Source organism: Carya illinoinensis, chromosome 3 (assembly GCF_018687715.1).
Source record: "Carya illinoinensis cultivar Pawnee chromosome 3, C.illinoinensisPawnee_v1, whole genome shotgun sequence".
NCBI classification, from domain to species: Eukaryota; Viridiplantae; Streptophyta; class Magnoliopsida; order Fagales; family Juglandaceae; genus Carya; species Carya illinoinensis.
Genome location: NC_056754.1, coordinates 38,246,963 through 38,255,626, shown reverse-complemented (window position 1 = coordinate 38,255,626; position 8,664 = coordinate 38,246,963). Strand labels below are relative to the sequence as shown.

The following is an 8,664-nucleotide window of genomic DNA, read 5'->3' as shown; positions in this document are numbered from 1 at the left end:
GCAGACAAATCTGTCAAACTAATTACAACATTGTGGACCCATCATTGTGAATAATTGTATAGCTTCCACAACGTTACAAATTAATCTTTTTACAGAAAAAAATATTTTATTAAAAATTAAATAAAATATTATTATAATATAATTTTTATTTTGAAATCTCACATTTCTTTAAAAAAAAAAAATCTTTATTTTTTTATATTTTGTAGCACAAGTTGCTAAAAAAGATCTCAAAATATTTTGACATCTTTTATGTTTTGTAGCACAAGTTGCATATGATATGTCTATTTCCTTTAAAGTAGGTCCAATTTAACATATTCTAATAATTCTTTTATTCTTTTTTATCAAAATTTTCTTATAATCAAGACAAACAAATTAGAATCATATCTCTCTCACACATGTGTGCATACACAAATAGAAGTTTGCATGTGCATGGATACTCTCTATAAATGAGAGTGGATCGGGAAGAACTAAAGCTACAACAACCTATACACTCTTTAATATGAAGGCATTCTACATAGTACTCTTTCTTTTGGCTTCCATCATCTTCGTTCCTTCATCTATAACAGCTCAGGAACTATCCCAAACAGGTCAAGAGACTTCAAATTCTCATAATTTTTTTTATTTTTTTATTTTTTATTTTTTGCAACACTAAAAATATTTTGTGCATACATAATTATTATGACTTATGACTGTCTAATACTATTAAGTACTTATTCACATCATGGATGTTGTTCTTTATTGATCTACTTTGTTTGTAAGTACTAGTATCTATGCAACTAAGCATGAAAAAATGGATCAATTAATATCTAATCCCTAAGATAGATACAATACTTTTGGAATACTTTGTTTAAAGATGATTGATCTCATGTACTATTTTCGAACCAAGTTATTAAAGGGAAAACTGTAATTCCTCCTCACATAATTCTATTATTACAACTTATACTTGAATGTCTGATAAACTGATACCATCTTTTTCTCTTATTCAACAGAAGAAAAAAGTACTCTAGGGCGTAAGCTTATGCAGGTGGTTACTACACCTGCATGCGGCAAATCGCCAAAATATAAAAGCTGCTTGCCAAACACGCCGCCGAAAAAGAAGTGTAAGACATATAGTCGCAATTGCCCTTGAAAAGAGATGGTAATTATATTAAGGGTGGTAATTGTAATGAAATAAGAGTGAATGCATGGCAAAGAAGAATAATTTGGCTTTGTGTCACACAAGGCAAGCTTGCAGGAATTTGCGATCGAGAAGGAGGAGGATGATTAATAATCCAGTTATTATGTTTAATTGTCGTTTTGGAAAGTACTCTATATGTAGAATATAGTATAATATATGAATATGTGTGTACGTTTTGAAAGTATGTAATTTTCCTTTCCTTCTAGTCTTTTAAATTAACACATATGTCTACTTAATTGACGAAAGTCAGTTTATTTACATTTCTGCAAGGCTTCCACGTAATAAACACCAAATAACAATATTAAACCTCATATCGAATAAAAGAATTCTTTTCTATTTAATTTTTAATTTAAGAATTTTTAACGAGTCATTATAAAAGAAATGGGTAAAAGAAAAAAGAAAAAGAAAACTTGAGGGACAAAACCAGAATATGAGTTTGGACGAAACCATCAACAAGCGCATATATTATGTAATAAAGTGAGTAAAAATATACGAAACATAAATTTTTTTTGAAATTTTACTTGTAAGCTTTTTATACGTTGCAATTAAAAAATACAATAAAAATAGACTAAACTTTAGAAACGAGTTATATATGAATTACAAAAATAAAAATAATTATAAGTCGCCCAACATGTTGCATATTACACTGAGGGAACAATTTCATCAGGTCCTAGATATCTTTGACTAAATTACCCATTCAATGATCTGTCACTATTTGTCCAGCATGCCAAAATGTTTTTGACTATTTTGGCCCATATTTTTTGAATTGCATGCAAAATGTTACAGTTTTGATGTCTACGTAGCATCTTTCTGTTAAATTTCTTCTTACACCTCATATTACTAAGAGGGAGACAGTTCTTACTTGCTTTTTATTGTAATTTCAATGGAGTTTTAATTTTATTGTTGCCTAATCCTTTAAAAGTATATCTCATAGAGTTTTACTACATACAAGTACAGTCATGTACTAATTTGTGTACCAACACTGATTTATTCATACTTAAAATTTAAATTAACACTGTTTTTAATAAAATTTACTTTTTGACCAATCACATCACATTAGTACACAGATTAGTACACAATTATACTTACAACTATACTTTCCCTATCTCATACATGCTTTGGGTCTCTCTTACGTACGTACAAGATTTTACATTATTTAAGAGGAAAAAACTCTTAATTTTTATAATGATTTCAATATAAATTTAATTATACTATTTACTAGTCTTTCAAGAGTATAGTTTGAATGTGTCTTGAGTTTTTTTTTTAGCTTTTGAGTGAAGTATGAGATATGATATTATTTAAAATTTTTCTTTTATCTTTTTATAATAATTCAACCGATACTCGAATTATAAGATTGTATTTGGTTGGCAAGTACATGTCAATTTATTTTAGATTAATCATTGATAATATTTATTATTTTTTTAATTTCTTATAAATTAAATTAAATTTATTTTAATCTATTTTATACATTAAACATAAATTTTAATATATTTATATTTAAATACATCTCAATTAAATGTATAAAATATTATTAATTTAATATCAATTCAAATTATTTATTATAGTCACGTCATCCAAATGGAGCCTACTCCCGTGAGTAAGACACACCCACACAGCCACGGGCCACTACCCACGGGCCACTAGGCTGAAGTGGCCTAATGATTGGACCTTTCTAGATTGGATCTCGAATTTTTATTAGAAATAATTATATAGAGATGCTTTAGGTCTCGAATTGGATCTGTCCCGAAACAATTGTTGTTTTAAAATTTAATGATTAAGGAAGCGCTTAGTGATATTGTAATTTTTTTTAAAAATTAATTAAGAAAATAAAAAAATAATGAAAATAATAACAAAAAAAACTTCATCTTCTTGGGTGAGTATTCAGGCAGTACCCATAATTATATGTCTTCTCCAATATTACAAATGAGTTTTTTTAGATTTTGTTTATTTATTATAATATAATTTTTTAATATAATTTTTAATTTAAAATTTAAAAAAGTTAAATTATTTATTATATTTTGTTTAAAAATTTAAAAAAATTATAATGATTATATGAGATAAGATAGTTTAATTTTTGTAACTAAACCAGTCCAATTTTCCTGATTCATATCTTTTGGTTTTCTAAACTCCTTTATTTTATGTTTTGTAGCACAAGTTGAATACTATGTCTCTTTCATTTCAAGTAGGTACAATTTAACATATTCTAATAATTCTTTTATTTTATTTTTTTTTTTTATCAAAACTTTCTTTATAATCAAGACAAACAAATTAGAATCATATCCCTCGTATCCCTCTCTCACGCACGTGCATACACACATAGAAGTTTGCATGTGCATAGATACACTCTATAAATAAGAGTGGATTAATAGGGAGAATTAAAGCTATTTTTTTTTTTCAATACTAAGAATATTTCGTGGATGTTATAAAATTATCGTAAGGAGAGAGAGAGAGAGAGAGAGATAGAACTCAAGAAGTTATGAAACTTTTGAATTTCTTAAAGAATTCAACGATATATATAGGCGTACAAAGGGAACTATGCAAGTTACTATGCAGTACTATGCTGGTACTGTGCATATTTACTATGCAGTACTATGCTGGTACTATGCACTGTGCGATGTCGGCCATTTACTATGCCAGTTACTATGCAGTACTATGCTGGCACTATGCGCACTGTGCGATGTCGGCCATTTACTATGCCAGTTACCATGTAGTACTATGCTGGCACTATGCACACTGTGCGATGTCGGTCATTTACTATGCCAGTTACTATGCAGTACTATGCTGGCACTATGCACACTGTGCGATGTCGGCCATTTACTATGCCAGTTACTATGCAGTACTATGCTGGCACTATACACTGTGCATTTGACGGCTAGCTCAAGGTGGTCATACAATTTTACAATGTTATTTTACAACACTCCCCCTTTGGATGACCACTTATAATGAATATGCCTCGTTAAAACCTTGCCAAGGAAAAACCCTGTGGGAAAAAACCAATGGCGAAGGAAAAAGAGTACAATATTCATGTGTACCGTAAAATGCTTTAAGATTGCCTCATTAAAACCTTGCGAAGGAAAACCCAGTGGGATAAAACCTTAGCGAAGGAAAAAGAGTACAATCAGCATAAGTCTTCAAGACGTTACTCCCCCTGAAAAGTGCATGATAAAAGGTCTTCAAGTCTCCGCATTCCAATGTTCTGCACAATCTTCTTAAATGTTGCAGTTGGTAATGCTTTTGTGAATAAATCTGCCAGATTATCACTTGATCGTATCTGCTTGACTTTAATTTCACATTTTTCTTGAAATTCATGAGTATAAAAGAATTTAGGTGAAATATGTTTGGTTCTATCACCTTTGATATATCCTCCTCTAATTTGAGCAATACAAGCAGCATTATCTTCGTATAAAGTTGTTGGACTATCATTAATCACTGGAAGACCACACTTTTCTTGAATATGTTGGATCATTGATCTTAGCCAAATGCATTCTCGACTTGTTTCATGAATTGCAATGATCTCTGAGTGATTTGAAGATGTAGCAGATAGTGTTTGTTTGACAGATCTCCATGATATAGCAGAATTTCCATAAGTAAATACATATCCAGTCTGAGATCTACCTCTGTGTGGATCTGAAAGATAACCTGCATCTGCATATCCAACTAATTGTGGACTTGAACCATATTGATAAAATAATCCCATATCAACCGTACCTCGAAGGTATCGAAGGATATGTTTAATGTCATTCCAATGTCTTCGAGTTGGTGCGGAACTATATCTTGCAAGTAAATTAACTGAAAATGCAATATCAGGCCGAGTGCAATTTGCAAGATACATCAGGGCTCCAATTGCACTGAGATAAGGTATTTCAGAACCAAGAATTTCTTCATTGTCTTCACAAGGACGAAATGGATCCTTCTGCACATCAAGTGATCGAACAACCATTGGAGTACTCAGGGGATGAGCTTTGTCCATGTAAAAGTGTTTCAAGACTTTCTCTGTATAATTTGATTGATGAATGAGAATTCCATTTGGCAAATGCTCGAGCTGCAGGCCGAGACAAAATTTCGTTTTGCCAAGATCTTTCATTTCAAATTCATTCTTTAAATATGTAGCAGTTCTTCTGATCTCTTCAGGAGTTCCAACAAGATTTAGATCATCAACATAAACCGCAATAATAACAAATCCGGAGTCTGATTTCTTAATAAAAACACATGGGCATATTGGATTATTCTCAAATCCTTCTTTCAATAGATATTCGCTAAGGCGTTTATACCACATGCGTCCGGATTGTTTTAACCCATATAAAGATCTTTGAAGCTTAATAGAATACATACTTCTGGATGTACTCAGATTAGAAGTTTCAGGCATTTTATATCCTTCAGGGATTTTCATATATATGTCATGATCTAATGATCCATATAAATATGCGGTGACCACATCCATCAACTGCATATCCAATCTTTTTATAACTGCCAAACTAATCAAATATCTGAATGTGATTGCATCCATAACAGGAGAGTATGTTTCCTCATAATCAATCCCCGGTTTCTGCAGGAAACCTTGTGCAACAAGTCATGCTTTATATCGCACAATTTCATTACTTTCATTACGTTTACGTATAAATACCCATTTATATCCAACGGGTATTACACCCTTTGGTGTTTGTATAATTGGTCCAAAGACCTCTCGCTTTGCTAGCGAGTTTAATTCAGCTTCAATAGCTGATTTCCATTTTGGCCAGTCATCTCTATGTCGACATTCTTCGACAGTTCTTGGCTCAATTTCTTCATTACTTCTGGTAATGTCAAGAGCCATTTTATATGAGAATATGTTGTCGACAACAGTTTTATTTCTATTCAAAATTTCTCCTGTATTCATGAAATGTATCGAGATCTCGTTATTTTCAGGTACCTGTCCCTCTTCAAGGGAAGACATTTCATGAAATACCTCTTCAGGAGGTTCTTTCTCAGGAGATTTACTCTCTTCATGAGCATTAATTACTCTTATGGCCTGTGTTGGTATGGACTCTTCAGGAGTACCAAATTCATTTTGTATTTTCTTCTTTCGAGGAATTTTGTCCTTAGCACCAATAGGCCGTCCACGCTTCAGGCGTATCTTAGACTCGCCTATTGCTATTTTGGCAACTTGTCCTTCAGGGACTGCAATCCTTGCTGGAACATTAACAGCAGGAATATATGATTTTACCACACCTTTAGTGTCAGTAAATGCATCCGGTAATTGGTTTGCAATACTTTGCAAATGAATAATCTTTTGAACCTTTAGATTACATTCTTTTGTACGAGGATCAAATTGGGAAAGAGCTTTATTTTCCCAAGTAATTTCTTGTCGTGCTTCAGGCACCGACTTCTCATTACACAATGTTTGTCGTGCTTCAGGCACCGACTTCTCATTACCCATTGTTGGAAAAATGGATTCGTCAAAATGACAATCCTCAAAACGTGCCTTAAACATATCCCCTGTAAGAGGCTCAAGGTATCTGATAATAGATGGAGAATCAAACCCAACATATATCCCAAGTCTACGTTGAGGGCCCATCTTTGTACGTTGTGGAGGTGCAATTGGAACATATACAGTACATCCAAAAGTACGAAGATGAGAAATATTTGGTTGCTGACCAAATGCAAGCTGTAATGGTGAATATTTGTGATATGCTGATGGTCTAACTCGAATTAATGATGCTGCATGAATTATAGCATGTCCCCAAGCAGAAATAGGAAGATTTGATTTCATGAGTAAAGGTCTAGCGATTAGCTGAAGCCTTTTAATCAATGATTCAGCTAAACCATTTTGAGTATGTGTGTGGGCAACTGGATGTTCAACATCTATTCCTATTGACATGCAATAATTATCAAAAGCTTGAGATGTAAATTCTCCTGCATTATCCAATCGAATAGTTTTAATTGGATAGTCAGGGAATTGTGCTCGTAGCTTAATTATTTGTGCAAGAAGTTTAGCAAATGCAGCATTTCTAGTGGAAAGTAAACAAACATGTGACCATCGACTTGATGCATCAATTAAAACCATAAAATATCTGAACGGTCCACTTGATGGTTGAATAGGCCCACATATATCTCCATGAATCCTTTGTAAAAACGATGGAGATTCAAAACCAACCTTTGAGATAGATGGTTTGATAATCAATTTACCTTGAGAACATGCAGAGCATGGATATTCATTGGGTAAGATAATCTTCTGATTCTTTAGGGGATGCCCATACGAATTATCAATTATTCGTCTCATCATTATTGATCCCGGATGTCCAAGGCGATCATGCCAAGTCATAAATATTTTAGGATCAATGCACTTCTGGTGCATTACAACATGTGATTCAATTGTTCTCATTTTTGTATAATACAATCCAGATGAGAGGGCAGGCAGTTTTTCTAATACGAGCTTCTGGCTCGAAATTATTTTAGTAATGAGAAGATGCTCTTTATCGTCTTTGTTAATGGTTTCAATATGACAAGCATTACGACGTATATCTTTAAAACTTAATAAATTTCTTCTGGATTGTGAAGAAAATAGAGCATCATCAATGCAAAATTTGGTGCCATTAGGCAACACAATATAAGCTCTTCCGGAGCCTTCAATTAGATTCGATGAACCGGAGATGGTATGAACATAGGCTTTACTCAATGTTAGATTTTGAAAATATTTTTTATCCTTAAGAATTGTATGAGTTGTAGCACTGTCAGCCAGACATACATCTTTATTATTCATCTCGGAGATAGAAAGTTCATCAATAAGACTCATGATTCTACAAAATATATAAAACTTTCATTACTAAAAAAAAACATTACAGAATAAAAATATTTTACAATAATATAAAGGAAATACATTAATTAAAAAGGAACACTTCCATGATCAACTCTACCACTAGAATCCTCAAAGAAATCAGAAACATCAAGACTTGTAATATCTTCTCCATCTATAGAATTTAAAGCATATGATGGTTCAGCAAAATTTGTTTCAAATTTCTTTGTTTTTTCTTTTATGGAAGATTGGTATAAGTCAACCAAGTGTTTAGCTGTACGACAGGTACGAGACCAATGTCCAATCATACCACATCTATGGCATTCATCTTCATATTTCTTTACAAATTTATTTTGAGGACCTTTGCCCTTTTCTGAGTTGAACCACTTCTGGTGGTACAGTGTATATCTATTATTTTCCCTTTTAGTGTGGTCACTTCTAGGACCTCCACTTCTATAGTTTTTCTTACCACGTCCACGCCCTCTTTTTCTTTGAAAAGATGCACCATTCGCTTCTGGGAATGATGTAAATCTAGTACCATTCACTTCAGAGAATGATATAGAACCAGTAGGACGTGACTGGTGATTTCTTAATAAAAGCTCATTATTTTGCTCAGCTAATAGAAGACAAGATATAAGTTCAGAATATTTCTTGAACTTTCGCTCTCGATACTGCTGCTGCAGGAGCACATTCGAGGCATGAAAAGTAGTATATG

At 32.5% G+C, this 8,664-nt stretch overlaps 1 long non-coding RNA gene across 1 annotated transcript; it reads left to right on the top strand.

Annotated features, from left to right (window-relative positions):
• Positions 1-383: 383 nt before the first annotated feature.
• LOC122304188 lies at positions 384-1,366 on the top strand. The gene is made up of 2 exons (XR_006240948.1): positions 384-587; positions 990-1,366. It is a non-coding gene; the product is annotated as an uncharacterized LOC122304188 (long non-coding RNA).
• The last annotated feature ends 7,298 nt before the right edge of the window (positions 1,367-8,664 follow it).